The sequence below is a fragment of the Pipistrellus kuhlii genome, unplaced genomic scaffold (assembly GCF_014108245.1).
Source record: "Pipistrellus kuhlii isolate mPipKuh1 unplaced genomic scaffold, mPipKuh1.p scaffold_m20_p_29, whole genome shotgun sequence".
Classification (NCBI taxonomy): Eukaryota; Metazoa; Chordata; class Mammalia; order Chiroptera; family Vespertilionidae; genus Pipistrellus; species Pipistrellus kuhlii.
In genome coordinates this window covers 1,354,501-1,373,766 of record NW_023425528.1, presented here as the reverse complement: position 1 = coordinate 1,373,766, position 19,266 = coordinate 1,354,501, and positions in this window count along the sequence as shown.

Here is a 19,266-nt window from a genome sequence, read left to right as displayed (position 1 = left end):
TTTCAGATTTGAAAATGACCATAGTCATGGATTTTTTTAATGTATATGTTTGGGACAGGGATGGGACATTGAAAGAAGTGATGTAAGACAGAGTGACTAAAAAACAAAACAAAATATAAGAACATACATTTCCAAATCTTGTGTGTAGAAGGATCATTTACTTTGCTTGCAAATGTAATCTAATTTAACAATTTTAATCCAATTATAACCAAGACATCCACAAACTTATAAAACTGGTTGGTGAAAAACAGCAATATAAAAATTAGGGCAGTATTCATTGTTTCAAAATAATTTACCAAGAACATATTTTAATACTGGAAATAAGTGAAGTAAATCTTATAAACAGATGGGGGAAGGTTCAATACAATGCAACCCCACTTTCAGTGAAAAGTTGAAATGCCATTGCAAAAGCTTTTCTTTAAGAGAAGCCTTAACTTAGTGTAAATGTATGCAGTTAATAAAGTAAAATTATTTGATAAGAAGTTATCATAGAAACATTGACAGAAGATTGAAATGCCACCATTATCTAATGAGGTCTTCATACCTGATGACAAAAAGAAGCAGTGATTAAAGTTACATTCTCAAAATCACCTGCCTCTCCCAAGAGTTAACAATTTTCTCATGTAGTAGAAAATGCCTGTGAAAAACAGATTTGTCACACTTCAATTAAAGAAAAATAAAGATAATAGTCCTCCAAAAATTTGCTGGGGGGAAAATTAAGATGTTTTGAGATTTATCATTAACAAAATTCACATTTCTTTTCAGAACTGCCAGGAAAATAATGAATAGTGCTGTGTGAAAAAATTGGTCTTTAAATTTGATTTCCCAATGATGTGTTAATGAACTTGGGGGGAAAAAAGTATAATATAAAAGGCATAAGGCAAGTTAAAAAAGGACAAGATGTATTTAATAATATACTTAAATAAAAGGAAATACTACTCATACTATTTTTATTACTGAAAATTTTACAAAGATATTTTCAATTAACAATAAATCTGCCTTCTTTGTCCACCATATCCTTAGAATTAAAAAAAAAATTACCCAGACTATTAACAGCCTTTTCTTGGATGAATAGAAATCTCATGCTGGTATTCTTTTTTGTGTGTAATAATTATGCAAATAAAAGCATAAATGCTTTTTCTTTTTTAATTTCTCACTAAAAAAGCAAGAGGAAAGCCCTAACTGGTTTGGCTCAATGGATAGAGCGTCGGCCTGCGGACTCAAGGTCTCAGGTTCAATTCTGGTCAAGGACATGTACCTTGGTTGAGGACACATACCCTGTAGGGAGTGTACAGGAGGCAGCTGATCGATGTTTCTCTCTCATTGACATTTCTCTCTATCCCTCTACCTTTCCCTCTATAGAAAAATAAAATATATTTTAAAGGCAGTAAGAGGAAATATTAATTTAATAGTTTTGTAAAGCAAATTATCAAACATTGGGCTACTTTTCTTTCAAGTTTTCATATAAAACAATATACCTTAACAAATAGGAAGCTTTTAATTGATAGAAAATTTTCAGAAACCTTGTCAAAATGAAATACTATAGGAAGTACAAAGATTCATAGAATATTTTCTCTGATGGATGCAAACATAGGCATTATTCTTTAAAATGAATTATAAATTGAAAGCATGTTCTTCTACTTACAAATTCAACTGCCTCATGATATCTTTCTTTTAAACTAGGAAGCTACTTTTCACTCCATTCTTTTTTTTTCACACTATTCTTAATTGAGAAAGCAAAATTCTCTTTGTCCAGTGGTGCTTTATGTAGCAGTTATTTGCTTGCCTTCATTAGACACTTAAATTATTCTTTGCTTATATTCTTTCTTATTTACTCCTTGACAAGTTGTTGACACAAGGTGTTAACTCAGCAGGAAAACTTTGAAACCCTTTACAATTTCTTGAACATAGCTAAAGTGGGGAGGGGAGGTTCAGCAAAGAAGGTTATGGAGTTTTAAAATGAGCTTACAAGGCAGCTTAAAACAGACTTGCAAGGGTGGAAATTAATTAGTTTCAGATTTAAGAAAAAATTCTGTAAGAAAGTATGAAAGAACTTCAAATGAAATGAAATGAGTAAAAGTGACCTATATTTCCATACATAAATCAAGTTGCATTTAGGTATTTCTTCTAAAATATTTGCACAGTTGCCAACAATTAATCCAAAATTAGGTTACACTCAAATATATAAAGCATCCAGACCATGAGTTGCAACAATTCCATCACAAGATGGTCAGATCACATCTGCAGCATTATATGCAATTCTTAGCACCATATTTTAAAAACAACTATTTTTATTTTTTAGGCAACTAATATGGTGAGAAAGCATGAAATCCCACAATGTTTAGAGTGAAGAAGAAGAACTTATGGAACACTTGATATCCATTTTTAAATAACTTGCCTACTATATAAGAAAAGAAATTACTCTGTGAAGCTCTAAAGGGTGAATCTGAGAAAAAAAGAAACTTATTGTGAGGAAACATTGCATGAAAATCAAAGGAACAGTTTGTCTAATGAGGTAGCTAAAAATTCACCACTGACCGTGATCTAGAAGAGATTAAAAGACAATCCATTAGAAATTCAATGCTTCAGCAGAAACCAGTTTAGCTCAGTGGATAGAGCATCGTCCTGTGGACTGAAAGGTCCCAGGTTTGATTCAGGTCAAGGGCCTGAATATGGTTGCGGGCACATCCTCAACAGGGGGTGTGCAAGAGGCAACTGATCGATGAATCTCTCTCATCGATGTTTCTAAGTCTCTATCTATCCCTTTCTCTTCCTCTCTGTAAAAACTCAATAAAATATTTTTTTTAAAAAAAAAGAAAGAAATGCAATGCTTCAGTAAGGTTAATGAGACTTGGTTATTGTTTTAAATGAGGAAAATTAATAGGACTATGTATAGGATTGCAACAAAAACTTCCTAATGATCTCATATGGTTTATTAACCTATCAAATCCTCAAAATCCCTTCCCACTATCAGAGAGAAAAAAAAGTATATTTTATGAAAGTGAGCATAAGTAATTTGCAAAATTACTCTATAAATCACTTTTTGTTTTCAAATTTCTTTTTTAGATAAAATCTGAATTTGTACAAATTAACTGATTTTTTAACCCATGTGCCCTTAGTCCATGAATTAACTATTTTACCTTTATATTAAGAAATTTCTTAATTATTAAGGATGTAAAATGAGGAAATGATAGGCTCTTCAATTAGTGGTTCTGGAAAAAGCGGGTAGTCACACGCAAAAGAAGGAATCTGGACCTCTATCTTCCACCATTCACAAAAATAAACTCAAAATGGACTAAATATATAAATATTTGAATATATAAATCCTGAAACTATAAAAAGCCTAGAGGTGGTGGAAGAGAAACACACAGAGGGATAAGCTCCTTCATGTAGGTCTTAACAATGATGTTTTTGTATTTTACAACAAAAGCAAAGACAACAATAATAAAAACAAACAAGTGAGCATACATCAAACTAAAAAGCTTCTGTATAGCAAAAGAAACCATGAACAAATGAAATAAAAATCTACTGAATGGGAGAAAATATTTGTAAACCACATATACAATAATTAATGGCTCAATATCTGAAATATATAAGGAACTCACTTAACTCAATAACAAAAAAACAAATTACCCAATATTTTAAAAAGGCTTGAGTAGACATTTTTCCAAAGAAGACATACAAATAGCCAACAGGTACATAAAAAGGTGCTCAATATCATTAATCATCAGGGAGCTGCAGATCAAAACCACAATAAGCTATCACCTCATACCTGTTAATACATATGTCATAAAAAAGACAAGAGTTAACAAATGCTGGGAAGGAGTTGGAACAAAGGAAGAGGCTGATAAAAGAATACAAACTTTCCATTTTAAGATTAATAAGTCTGAGAATCTCATCCTAGCCAATAAAAGGGTAATATGCAAATTAACCATTATTCTGTCACCAATATGAGGGTGCCAAGTCCTCTCAGCCCCACTGGAGTACCCCAGTCCCCAGTCCGACGGGGGGCGGTGGTGGCCACTGGTGGAATGCTTGCTTCCTTGTTGCAGCGATGAGACAAGCATTCCGTGCCCGGCAGCAGATGGGCCTCTAGGCTGTAGAGAGCTTCTGGGCAGTGGGTGTGGAGCGACCAGGCCACGTAGAGAGCTCCTGGCACACCAATTCATGCGCAGAGCTACTAGTGTGTAATATTATGGGTTGATAACACTGTATTGTGTAATTAAAATTTGGTAAGTTTTCTCACCACAATAAACTAAATATGTGAGGTAATGCATATATATATACATAAAATCATCACGTTGTACATTGTAAATTATTACAATTTTATATGTCAATTATACCTCAATAAAGGTGAAAAAAATAAAATAAGGATAATGAAAAACTGAGTTCTGAAGTAAAGAATTTCTCATCTGTACAGAATTAAGTAAACCTTAATTCTCTCTTTGTCTTCAAGCATTCTAAAATGTTTTAACCTAAGAATTTTTGACAAGTTCTTCCAAGAAAGTTTACTTCTCAGCTTGCTAGAGACAGACTAATCTTCATGAGTCATATCTAAAACCAGAGCCAAGCACTGCATGGGAAAAAGTACCCTGATTTACAGCTTTACTTCTAGAATTCTTTCTTCAATTGGGCTAATTGGTTCTTCAAGTTGACCACTGACACCAGGGTAAATAAACATCAACATGAAACTTGAAGAAAGCTGTGGAACATATGAATCCCAGAGTACATGAAGTTTAGCCCCCTCCAACTATTCAACACATTTCACTTGACTGATAATATTAATAAACATATTAAGCTTCAACTATGTGCTAGATCTATCCAGACATTGAAGATACAAAAGTGACCAATGTACTGACTGTCAATATGCCCCATGCAATTCCTTCTAGTGAGAAAGACAGACAGGTGATAATTGTGGTATGATATAGTATGTGCTACAATAGAGGTAGTTACTAAGGGACCATGTAAGCATAAAAAAGAGAGGAATGTGGACAGTTTGTTACAATAGAGATGATATTTGAAAATGCTTAGATGGACAGGCAAAGAAGAAAGTTCCAGACAAAAGGAATATGATACTTGAAAGAAGATTATTTGTTCCCATAGGGTGTGTGAAGTTTCAATGAAGAAGTGGTGTGGATAAGGCAAGAGATATAGTCAAAAATTATAACAACAAGGAAATTTTTAAAAACTCATACTTAGGATTTTTAACTTTATCCTATACAGGTAAGTAGGAGCCATTGCCATATTTTAAGTAGCAAAGAGTGATAAAGAAATTCAAGTATTTGAAAGGTCACTTTAGAAGCAACTTGAAGAGGTGAGACTTGAAGAAGTAAGAAGTGCTTGGAAAATGATGCATTAATAGTCTTGGTGAAATATGTTGCTGAAATAAAGCAATGGCACTGGAGAAGTAAAGCAATGACACTGGAGAAGAAAGGGAAAGGATTGATTTGATAGATTTCTGAGTGTTAACACAAGAAATCATCAAACCTGTAAAGAATTTTTGTGAGTTTATTTGAGCCAAACTGTTGACAATTGCTGGGAAGCAGAATCTCAACATATTTGGATAATGCTATGGAGAATGACAGTTTTTCACTTGTTTTATACATTACAATCAAAAGAGGAGACAGAAAAGGGTTACATGAAGGCCACTGGTGATAGACTAGAGAAGCAGGAGAAAGCAAAGCAGGAAGACATCTAGGACTGGATAAAAAGTAAAATGATAGTCACATATATATTTTATGTAGATGGGTACAGGATAGTTAAACAGTTAACAAATAACATGATAACAATAACAATGAGAAAATTTATAGTCTCTGCTCTGGAGCCCTAGTGCATTGTCCGAAAACAGGGAAATTACAGTTACCCAGACATTCCACCAGTATGTTATCTTATATGAAAAAATACAATAGGCTCAGTAAAGATCGAAGTTGATCTTTGTTAGAGAAGAAACTTACCTAGGACATGATTGCTCATGATAAACTGCTTTTTAATTAGCTTTCTTTTCAGACTATGCTTTGTGGTTACTTTAGGTCTCTTGAGTTTATAAGGCCGGCATGCAGGCTTTCCCTGAGTTAGGTTAGCATGTGGCCCCTTTTCATCCACATGAGTTAGGGTTTATAAAACAATTAAAAGTTTGGGATGAGCTGTTTCCAAATCATCAGCAGAGAAGTGGCTAAAAAATCTGTGGTACATTTACACAATGGAATAAATACTATAGGGTAGTAAAAATAAAGGAACTCTTACCATTTGCAACAGCATGGATGGACCTAGAGAGATTTATGCTAAGTGTAAAAGCCATCAGAGAAAGACAAATATCACATGATCTCACTCATATGTGGAATCAATGAAGAAAATAAACAGATGAACAAAATAGATCCAGATACATAGAAGCATGAACAGACTAAGGAATTTCAGAGGAAAGGTGGGGGTGGGTGGGGAGAGATTAACTGGGGAATTTATATGCATGTATGTATAGCCCTAAGACATAGACAATAGTGTGGCGAAGGCATGTGATATGTGGATGCAGGGAGAAGGGGTTCAATGGGGGAAAAGGGAGGGGACATCTATAATACTTTCAACATTGCAGATAATTTTGTTTTAATTGGGGTGAGGATAAAGAAAAGGATGATTTCAGGTATGACTCATCTTTCTCTCAGGCTATTGGGTTGATGGGGGGGGGGGAAACAACATCAATTCAAGATAACAACTGATTTAAGAAAATTATAAATAATTTCAGTTTTGAAAGGCCTTTTTAGGTTTTGAGGCCTTTGTAAGGTAAGTATTTTGGTGAAACTGTCCAGTAGGAAGTTGGGATTATAGATCTGGAGTTGAACATTCCTTCCTCAAAGTAGCTTCTTTTTGAAAAAAAAAATAATTTTATTGATTTCAGAGAGAAAGGGAGAGGGAGAGAAAGAAACATCAATAATGAGAAAGAATCATTGCCTCCTGCCGAGCCTGTAACCCAGGAATGTGGCCTGATTGGGAATTGAATTGTGACCTCCTAGTTCACTGAGCCAAGCAGGCCAGGCCTAAGTGGCTTCTTAATTACCTAGTGTTGGTGTAGTCAAATAGCTGTATAGGTTAATGCATTTGCTGTTCTGAAATATATTTTCTACTTCTGATGATGACATATTGCAATTAAACAAGATATTTATTATAATAAAATGTACATAGAATTATAGGGCTGAAATCAGCTTCCAACTGCATGCCTCCATGCTGGGGATCGAGCCCACAACCCAGGCATGTGCCCTAACTGGAAATCGAACCGTAACCTCCTGGTTCATAGGTTGATGCTCAACCACTGAGCCATGTTGGCAGAGACGAATGCACTCTTTAAATTTTAACTGAATTATGAGCTTGGCAATATGTATGAATTTAAAGCATGACAAAATAAACTAGATTCATCACAATATTTTTCCAAATGCATGGAAGTGTGATAAATCAATGCTCAGATTTTTCAACATCAAAGGCTCAAAGCACTGTCTTTGAAATGATGTTCTATAAATACTAAAATGATTAAATATTTTAGATAAACTATATGAAAGTATTTTTAATCCACACAGATCTCAAATGAAATGGGCAATTCTAAAGAATAAAAATAAATCACCATTTGCATTCCTAGTTGCAATATTAGCCATCCACAGTCTTCAGAATCATGAATATTATATCCAACTATAAAATTTATTTGTACTAGAAGTTTGTCTTTTAAATGAAATATTAATATTAATATTATAATCAGTAATTTTATGTAATTCCAAAGGGTAAATCTGATATTTGTTTGAAGTCCTAAAAGTTGTCTTTATTTATGCTTGTTCATTATCACACCTACCTACAGATTTCAGGGATAGGTAATAAAGGGAGATAGAAACAAAAGAGAAATATGATTTTTTTTAACTTAAAAATAATTCCTTTCCTATATCTAGCTCTGACTAATGAGTGTGAGTAAAAATATTCCCAATTTTCTGAATCTGACTAGAGGTGATTTTCCTAAGAAAATATAGATATCTGGTTATTATTATATTAGCTAAAGTTGGCCTGTAGCCAAATTAAACTCCTACTTAAAGTGGGAATGTTCTGGGAAAAATAAATCTTATGGGTAACCTATTTAGAAGGTAGTAATTTTGTTTTATTTTTTAATTTATTTTTTCCATCACCATTTATCCCCTCTATGCTATCTTCCACTTCCAGCCACCCTCTTCCCCACCTGCCTTCACCTTTATAGGGGTGTACTATAAATAGGCTGAACTATAGTGCAGATGGTGAATAAAAGGAAAATGTTTCCTTTTAAAATGTCCGATGAACCAAAAGGCCACATGTAAATCAAATGCATACACCACCAATATAAGAAAGTGTAGGATGAACTTATCTGGTATAGGAACTTACTATCTCTTAAGTGTAGGGGAGAGAAGAGAGGGATAAACTAAACCAGAAAAACCCACCAAAGAAACACAATACCATGGCAACTAGTCCCAAACCTTTACATGATTCCACATGCCTAAGGTTCACCAAACAACCTCTATCAAGTCCATTGCTTTAAATGTGTCTAAGAACCCCTATCATGAAGTAAGATAGGCCAGGATTTATAATTCTGGTTCTATAATGTACTTCCTAGGCAAGTCACAAACTCTAATCTTTGATTTCTTTATGCATGAAAGGAGGATAGGATCTATCTTATAGGGCCATGTGGTATCTAAATGTTATAATGCATGCAAAATGCCTGGCTAAATTGTTATAATTATTACTATGGCTTCATTGCTATGTTATCAATCACACTGCTCCTAATTAGCTTTTGCTGTTTAATTAGTACTACCCTTTCCAGTATTACATTATGATTGCATTTTTCTTGAGTACACTGGCCACATATCAGCCAATACACAAATACTTAGTTCCTAATATAATGTTTTAGCAACACTCCTATATATATATATATCTGCTAATATTATTTCCTGTAGAGGATGCTTGTGTGTGTAAACTAAGAAAAAGACTTCTGGATTCTACATCACACTTAGAAGTGACCAAACTACCACAGCTCACAGTACCTACTAATATGAAAAGAGTAATAATTAACTGCATCTTTTAATTCCTTTTTAAATTGCCCTGCAAATCTGTGATATTTTTAGATTGACAGTATGTCTACTAATTCTATTAAATTTATCAAGCTGGCATTAACAAAACTAGCTCAGTATCATTTCAGTGGAAACAGAGATGAAAAATCACAAGTGGAACAGTATGTAAACTATTGATTAAAGCAACAAACACCACACACTATATTTCATAAAACATCAGGGCTATTGAGTGCTCCAAATCCTATTCATCACTCAATTCATATTATATTTCAATGCACTAAAGAACAAGTCCTAAAATAATTTAATATTCTTAAATATTATACTAAATTTTTATGTCCTAGAAATCCAAACCATCCCTCTAGATGTAATAGACTAGTCTATAATTTAACAAAGATGATGTTGCTAATTATAGCCCTATGTTTTAAAGTGACCATCAGTATAACAAAGGAAAAACAATTACTAAAATAAGCTGCTATCTTCATGAAATCTTCTAAAATTCATGTCACTTATAAGTTGCATTTTAAAATTTAGAAACCTCTGGCAAATCTTTCCCCCTGGCTTTGCTCTACTAGCAGTGTAAGCATGCATTACTCTCCACCAAAAGATCACCTTATGAAAGATTTTTGCTATAATTTCCCTTCTAGTGACAGGAAGACGCACAGAGTAAAATAATGTCACTTTAAAAATCAAAAGGTCAGAAAATAAATTTTGACTCTAAGACTCTCATTACATAACAATGGATATCTAATCTTTGCTGTATTGGCTTTGGCTTCCAATTAAAATCTACTTTGAAAGAATGAATGGTTTCTATAATTGTTTATAAACAAAAAGTATATAAAATATTGGTTATAAAATACTTTTTTTCCCTCCACTGAAGATATTTTTTATTGATTTTTAGAGAGAGGTGAAGAGAGAGAAAGAGAAAGAGGGAAGAGAGAGAGAGAGAGAGAGAGAGAGAGAGAGAGAGAGAGAGAGAGAGAGAGATGGATTAGTAGTCTCCCACATGTGGCCCAATAAGGGCCATGGATGGAACCTGTAATGTAGACAGTGCCCTGACCCTGAATGGAACCCATGACCTATTGGTGTACAGGATGCTGTTCCTACCAACTGAGCCACACTGGCCAGTAAGAAAATATTTGATTTTAAGACTTTTTCTTTAGTCTTAAAAGACAGGACATTTGTTATTTTCTTTCAAATCACCATATTGAGTGATTTGTGTGGTTGTAGCCTTTGAAATGTGCAGAAATTTAGCCTTCAAATTTGTTGGTGATTAATGATGCAGGTTTAGTTTATGGAAATATGTCATGATGAAAAGAGAGAGAAGCAGAGTCTAATAAACAGAAGAAAGCCCTCATTATCCAATTATCAAAGCAAATTGGTGCTCATTAATTAAATAAGTGATTCTTGTTGGTCAGTTTCCCAATAACGATAATGGAAAAGATGACAAGACTGGTGGTGGTGGCAATAGTGGTAGTATAGTTTTACTATCTGGTTTGGTTCTGCTAGACTCAATCTGGTGTCTTTAATATATATTATTTTTAGGAGATGGCAGATATTAAGGATTTACCAAAACCACTATGGTGGGGAGACCAAGATGGCAGCCTAGGTAAGTGCATAAACTACTGCCTCGCACAACAATTTCAAAACAACAACTAAAAGACAGAATGGACATCATCCAAAAACCACAGGTAAGCTGGCTGAGTGGAAAATCTACAACTAGAAAGAAGGAGAGAGGCTCATGGATCAGGGGAGCTGCAAAGCACTGAGGAAGGGAGATGCGGGCGCAGGGAAGAAGGGCAGCCAAGTGCCTAGCTGGAGGGAGGGGAAAGGAAGCCCTCGATTGCACTGAACCCCAGCCCCGGCTGAAACCCCATGGACCCAAGCTCATACTGATGGAGTTTGGACTGTAGAGGAAGGCACACAGAGAATCAGAGACTGGGATACTCAGGGGAGCTGGGAGCCGCAGGCAGGGTCTAGAGTTGCGCACGAGTGAGTGCATGCAGATAGGTCTGACCTCAGAGGTTGTTGCAACCTCTCCATAAGGGAAGGAGTCAGAAGCTCCTGACTGCACTGAATCCCAGATCCAACTGCACTGGGATTTAAAATATTATACAAGCCAGTCAATGAAAGATACCACATGACCTCACTTATTTATGGATGATAAAGAGCATTATAAACTGAAGAACCAAAAGATACATATAAAGACAGTAAACCAACAAACAGAGTGTCAAATTACAGGGGGGAGGTTGGGGAGATCAGGGGGAGATAAGAGATCAACCGAAGGACTTGTATACATGTATACATGTATACATATATACAAGTGCAACCAATGGACACAAAACTCTGGGGAGGGAGGGTATATATGGGAGGGGGGGACATTGGTATATATACAAAAATAATAATTTAATTTAAAAATATATTAAAAAATAAAATAAAATATTATACAGCTGGGACCGGTTTGGCTCAGTGGATAGAGCATCGAAAGGTCCCGGGTTCGATTCCAGTCAAGGGCATGTACCTTGGTTGTGGGCACATCCCCAGTGGGGGGTGTGCAAGAGGCAACTGGTCCATGTTTCTCTCTCATTGACGTTTCTAACTCTCTGTCCCTCTCAATTCCTCTCTGTGTAAAATCAATAACATATATTTAAAAAATAAATTAAAATATTATACAGAGACCCAACCGCTGGGGCACTCATGCTCTTACAGGGGGAATCTTGACTGTCAGAAACACAGGGAATCCATGGAAGGCAGAGGTCTGAGGTGCGCGCACAGGGCAGGACTGACAGGAAGCCAAGACTGAAGGATCAGCCCTGAGACTCCGCCTCATCCAAGCTGAGGCTTTTGCAATTTTGCAAGTCTGATCCTATAAGACTGTCTCCATTACAGAAAGTGTCCCAGCATAGACACAGCTGATACTCACATCCAATTTGCCTGGAGGTCAATTCCTCCCAGTGATACCAACAACAAGCAAGACTTAACTACAACAAAGCTGTACACAAAGGGGAGCACCAAGAAAGTCTACCTCAGGTAACTGGGGAGGCTGACCCACCAGCCCATATAAAACACACAAAGCCACCCTACTAACTCAGGAAGCAGCAAAAATGGGGAGACAAGGAAACAGATCTCAAATGAAAGAAATGGAGGAGAACAAACGACTGGATATAGAGTTCAAAACCACAGTTATAAGGTTTTTCAAGAATTTCTTAGAAAAGGCTGATAAATTTAACAAGACCCTTGAGGATATGAAAAAGGACCAACTAGAAAATAAACATACACTGACTGAAAAAAAAAAAAAAAAAATATATATATATATATATATATATATATATGTGTGTGTGTGTGTGTGTGTGTGTGTGTGTGTGTGTGTGTATGTGTGTGTGTGTATATATGTATATGTGTATATATATATATATATATACATATACATATATATATATATATATATATATATATATATATATATATATATATTATACAGAGACCCAACAGCAAACTAGAGGAACACAAGAATCAAGTCAAAGATTTGGAATACAAAGAGGGAAAGGGCACTCCTCCAGAGAAGCAAGAAGAGAAGAGAATCCAGAAAGTTGAAGATAGTGTAAGGTGCCTCTGAGACAACATCAAGTGTACCAACATCAGAATTATGAGGGTGCCAGAAGAAGAAAGAAAGATACTGAAAACCTATTTGGAAAAATAATGAAAGAAAACTTCCCCCACCTGGTGAAAGAAATAGACTTACAAATCCAGAAAGTGCACAGAACCCCAAACAAAAGGAATCCAAAGAGGACCACACCAAGACACATCATAATTAAAATGCCAAGGGTAAAAGACAAAGAGAGAATCTTACAAGCAGCAAAAGAAAAAGTTAGTTACCTATAAGGGAGCACCCATACAATTATCAGCTGATTTGTCAACAGAAACTAGCAGGCCAGAAGGGAGTGGCAAGAAATATTCAAAGAGATGAATAGCAAGAACCTACAACCAAGTTTACCCAGCAAAGTTATCATTCAGAATTGTAGAGCAGATAAAGAGCTTCACAGACAAGAAAAAGCTAAAGGAGTTCATCACCACCAAACCAGGATTACATGAAATGCTGAAGGGTATTCTTTAAGAAGAGAAAGAAGAAGAAAGGGGTAAAGATAAAAATTATGAACAAGAAATATATATATATCAACAAGTGAGTCTGAAAATCAAGTGAATTAAAAATCTGAGGAACAGAATAAACTGGTGAATATAATAGAATAAGGACCAAAGATAATTACCAGGGGGTGCAGGATGGGACTACACTAAAATCGTACACCTATGGATGAGGACAATGGGGGGGGGGCAGGGCAGTAGGTGGGGTGGGAACCGGGTGAAAGGAAGCTATGGGGGGAGGGGGAGGAGAAACAATTGTAATAATCTGAGCAATGAATATTTATTAAATAAAAAAAACTTTATGGTGAGTTTGATATCACAGGTAAATTAGAACATGTGATATTGATTTTATAAATCCTGTTGTCCAAGTGGATTAGGTAAACTCAATTGATTATGCTGTTTATTGGAGAAGGTATGGATATTGAGCAAAGCAAAAAAAGTAACATAGCTGTGTGGATTCTGTTGTGAAATTTACTATTGCTTAAAATGTTATGTTTGAGAATTTTGTTACATAACATCTATAGTAAAATGTAGACTTCATTATTTATATTCTTATAAAATGAATATACACAAAGAGGAATTTTTTTTATTTTTTTCAAAAATACTGAAAGTTTTCAATAAAAGATTTTAGGGGAGGGTAAGTGCCATATTTTAAACATTAGTGTAAGTACATGTCTTTTATCTTTGTTATCCCATCTCTAAAGCAAACTGTTAATAATACTGAAAAGGTACTTAAAAACTCAAAGTTTTCCCCCTTATCTGAGTCACAAATTCTAGTTTAAAGATCTCTTTCCCACTTCCCACCTTTGAGATGTGTGCTTGGCTCCCATGTGTATTAGTTATGATATGTGTCTGTTTAGCGTACAATGTGTTCATTGTAGCCTTGGGGAAATTAAGAATTAAACTTAACTTTACCTCATACTGAACAAGTGGCCTCATTTGCAAGGCCATTGTATGTGATAAAAATTATTGACCTCCAGAAAGTAGTTTTAAATTTAAATTTAATCTTTAAAGAATCTAGTAACACTGAGCTAATAATGAATATAATAACTCTTGGGACAAGAATATAAGAATAGAGTCAAATAAACACAAGCAAGTCATTTGGTTATATACTACATGATACATATTTCCCATACTCCTTAACTCCAGATTCTGGGCTTGAACTGAGCATGGTCTATAACTGATTACTTTCCATTTTTCATATCTTGGTAAGCTATATCACAAATTCTGACATAAAACAATAGTTTAATCAGAATTTAGTTCAAAGATTTTTTTGGTATGGCACTTAGCCTGAAATTCTTGCTAATTTGTACAGTTCTATAAAAATGATTAGTAGGGGAATCAAAGAAGGTTCCAAATATTTCTAGGTGTCCTTCAATTTTGCTCTCCATGCTGGTTCTTTTTTTTTTTTTTTTAAATACATTTTATTGATTTTTTTACAGAGAAGAAGAGAGAAGGATAGAGAGCTAGAAACATCGATGAGAGAGAAACATTGACCATCTGCCTCCTGCACACCCCCTACTGGGTATGTCCCCCCAACCAATGTACATGCCCTTGATTGGAATAAGACCTGGGACCTTTCAGTCCACAGACCAACACTCTATCCACTGAGCCAAACAGGTTTCGGTTCCATGCTGGTTCTTGCTGAAAATTTTCTTTGTGCAAGTCTCAATAGTTTTAGGTTAAAATGTTCACCTATTATGTAACTTAATCAAAAGCATATTCTCCATTTGTTTAAAGAAAACACTTAATATATATTCATTAAATTCCCACAGTAACATGTAATTTAATTTACTATTTTAATCACACCCTGATAATTTAAACATTTGATCAATTTTATATAGGATTGTAGGCCTATAACAACTTATAGGTTGAGGGTTCAATCCCTAGTCTGGGCACCTATAGGAGGCCCAACCATCTATGTTTCTCTCTCACATCAATATCTCTCTCTCTCTCTCTCTCTCCCTCTCTCTCTTTTCCAGTCTCTAAAATCAATAAATACATATTCTCAAGTAAGGATTAAAAAAAGAATTCCAATATTCCAGCATAATTCTTTGTGTTCATGATAATAAACTTTCCAGAGCCTATTTTCCACGGAAGTCAGTAGGTAGCAAGTGCACCAGGCTCAACAAAAGTGTCTTGTAGAGTTGCTAAGAAGTTACTTTTTTCCTATACCAGTGCATAACTTCCTCAGTCTTCGTTTTTTAGACGTTCAATATTCTTATTCATCTTCTAATTATACTGAGACAGAATTTATGGATTCTGCAAGCTTTAGGATTGGAAAGAACTTTAAATATCATTTATTAGCTACTTGTCTCTTTATAACATTTCCACTATGTGATTAACCTCTATAAAGTTGAACACCCCAGTATTAGAGAGCTTGATACCTTCATGAACAGCTCATTCCACCTTTAGCCAGTTATGGATGCTATAAAACCCTCCTGTAGAGCCAAAATCTGTATGCTCCACCATTAATTCCAGTTTTATTCTCTTGTGCCCGTAGTTCTTTTCAGTTTACAAATATTTGTTGAAGGCCTAGTTTGTGTCAAACACTGTGTCAGGCACTGAGAAAACAAATACAAATAACATATGCATGCTGATTAAATCTCTTTTCCATAAGAAAGACCATAAAATATTTAAAGTCAGCTAACATTTGTCCCGAAGTATTGTCTTCCAGATGATATGAAACTATAGGTCATCATAGAATGTGATTCAAGTCCATACTGACTTGAACATTCTTATGGATAAACTCTACTTAATTACTTTATTCTTTTTTAAAATATATTTTTATTGATTTTTTACAGAGAGGGAGAGGCATCGAGAGTTAGAAACATTGATCAGCTGCCTCCTTCACACCCTCTACTGGGGATGTGCCCACAACCAAGGTACAAAGCCTTGACCAGAATTAAACCTGGGACCCTTCAATCCACAGGTGGACACTATCCACTGAGCCAAACCAGTTAGGGCTACTTTATTCTTAAAAGATGTTGCTGGAAGCCTAATTATATTCTGACCATTTCTATAAGAGTTGAAAAAAGTCCAAGATAAAATTAAGTTTCTTGGTAATTATATCACACTAAGAACTTGTTGATCTTGGTGCCAACAAAAATCCACCAAATGTTTCCTTATTTTGTGACTTAAATTTATAGAGGAGTTTGTTACTCAATGTTCAGCATCCCACAAGTATTCCCTGGTCAGTTCAAATTGTCATGATCTCTTATGATGGATCAATTTGCTAAAATACCTTCTATATTTATTTCAGGCAATTGAGTAATTCAGGTTTTATCAAGTCCTAACCTTCTTAACTTTTCATCCTAACCTCTTTTGTGCCAACAATTAAGAGTTATCATTGTTGTTTATGTTCTTTATGCCCAGTATAGCATAGAGGAGAACATAGGAGATGAAGAAAAGTATACGACTAAATCCTTGCCTTCAGATAATTATATTGTAATTTGGTTGAGGAGGAAGTTCTTCCAAAAATAAGAAATTTGATAGCAATGCACAATAGTGAACCTCATTAAAAATAAGGTAATGAGATTGACTTACAGACCAGGAAAACTAAGTCCATTACTGTATTGATGACTCTCAGACAAGCAAATGTTTTGTTTCATGGCACAAGCCATAATTATTACAGTAATGTGGAGTAGAAGTCTAAGTGGTCTGAAAGAGTAGACATAGGAAGTAGCAAGTCTTTAGCTAGGAATGAAAGAGAAAACACTGTTGCTCTGATCTTTCAATCTAGTATAATATAAACAAAAGGCCCTAATTGCCATCTTTCTCATCAGATGCTGGAAGGATGAAATGCATGCCCATAATATAAGATGCATTCATCATAGCATAAATGTGCTCCATGACAACACAAGTTTCTCTAAGGTAGCTTCTAGCTTTCTCCTCCTTGGTGAGACTGCTAGATTCCATGTTCTTCCCTACTCAAACTTACACACACACACACACACACACACACACACACACACACAAAATAATAAATAAATAAATAAATAAATAAATAAATAAATATTTGATTACTAGAAACCACAACTATGAGAATGAATGTCATATACAATTAAGTTAATCCAGTAACATTAGTTTAACAAAAAAATAAGCACACATTTTAAGCCTTGATTTACCTTTTTACTCTGAGAAGTGGCACAGAATAAGTCCATAGGACCTTTCAAATCCTCCCAAAAGGTTTTCAGTTTCTTTTCCCTCCAATTGATCAAGGTTACAAAGAAACAGAGTTGGTTATTGGTTTTGCTAAAACAGGGATCTTTTCAAAAAGAAGTTGCACTCAGAGACTGGCATGATCAGAGACTGCCCCCTGCCTTCCTACACAGCACATAGAGTTCAACTGCTTTATTTTTTATTAAGAACAGTCCTACTAACTTTGAAAATATTTTGTGTATAATAAACCATCTATATCTAAGATTCCTCCCCCCCTCCAATGCAATGTCTTCAGAACTGTAAGAGAGAAATTTGCTTTATAAAATACAATAAAAGTTATCTTTTGGTATGTCATGTCTCAATGAGGAACATTATAGATATGATCCCGAGTTTTTCTGGTTAAGCAAAAATATGAAATGATGAAAATATCACTTGATTTTACAAACAGAAAACAACCTCTGGTTATCAGGGTCTGCTTTAAAACTAAAAAGAAAAAAAGAGGGGGCATGGAATGATTATCAAAATTCCTTGCATTTATGTCCTGTGGTAAACAAGGGGAGAAAAAAACTAAAAACTGCCGGTGGAATTTCGGTGTGGCTTCTTTTGCTCTGCAAAAAAAATAAAATAAAAATCTACTTTGGAGTATTTTTCTAGAATCCCGTAACTCATTTTTAAATGTCTATAATCTTTTAGTGTTTTTTTTTTTAAATAGAGCTCTCTGAGAACTAAATTTTCCCACTGGACTCCTATTATTTATAAGGAATTCCCCAAAGTCTTAAATGATGAGGAACTTTTCCTGCTTAGCAATATTTTTTAAACTTCCTTCTGGAGTTTTTAAATCTGTAGTTTTGGAAAGGTACTGTTTGAGGTAGGGGAAAGCCCCCTGGTATGAAAGTGGCAAAGGGATATGCCTACATTTTCAGAAAACTCCGGGAGTTTTTAGAAATGGAGTTCCCCGGGGCGCTGGGGATTTGCACCAAACCCAAAGATTTATCAGTAAATGACTCCTCTTCCCAGGTGCAACCTCCATAGACCCGAGAAAGGGCAGGAAAAGCCTTGAAAACCTTGGGCTGATTCCTTGGGACACATTAAACAGAGAGTGACAGAAAAACCTCTCTGGCGACTACAGAGCGAGCCAGCATGTACTTATTTTGAGTTTGCTACATGATCTAAAAAGTGTGCCCTAAATCTCTACCTACAGATATACCTCAGGCTAGTGTTGCCAAAACTTCCAAGCCGGTCGAGTCCCCCAGTGCTGGGAAAGCGGAGCCCATGCTCCTGGCCGAACCTGGTGCCCCAACCCTGCCGAGTCCTGGGCTCTGGCTCAGCGGGCTGGATTCCCGGCCGCTGGGCGAGTGCTGCTCGAAGGCGCACTTGCCTGCCTGTGTCTCCGGGAATTCGGAACCCGGGGCGCGCTGCAGTCTTCTCTCTGCAGCTCAGAGAACCTTCCCATTCCCAGAGCCGGCTTCACCCCGGTTCCTTTGGGCATTTTTGCCTTTCTTTGGGAAAAGGGGAGGACAGCCTAAAAAGCGAAATATGTAACAGTAATAATTATCATTATAATGACTACTAACACTTTTATTACCCTATCCTCATTGTGGTTATTATGGTCAGTAGCTCTAAGCAGGATCCCCAGGAGCCTGTGAGAGCGTAAAGGTCCTTAGCTTCTGAGGATGCTGCCTCAGGCTCTAGGCTCCGCAGAGTCCATTTTGCCTTCGCGAACACATCCCAGGGATTTATATTTACTTTTTAAAAAGCAAAGCGGATGTCTCAGCCTCCAACAAAAGAGATACAAGTCCCGCAAGTAAAACCAGGAAGCAGGATCCCGCGCTTACGGAGAAAGGACATTGAGGATTTCTTTTCTTTTTTTTTCTTTTTTAAGTAGAGTGCTTAATTATTTAAA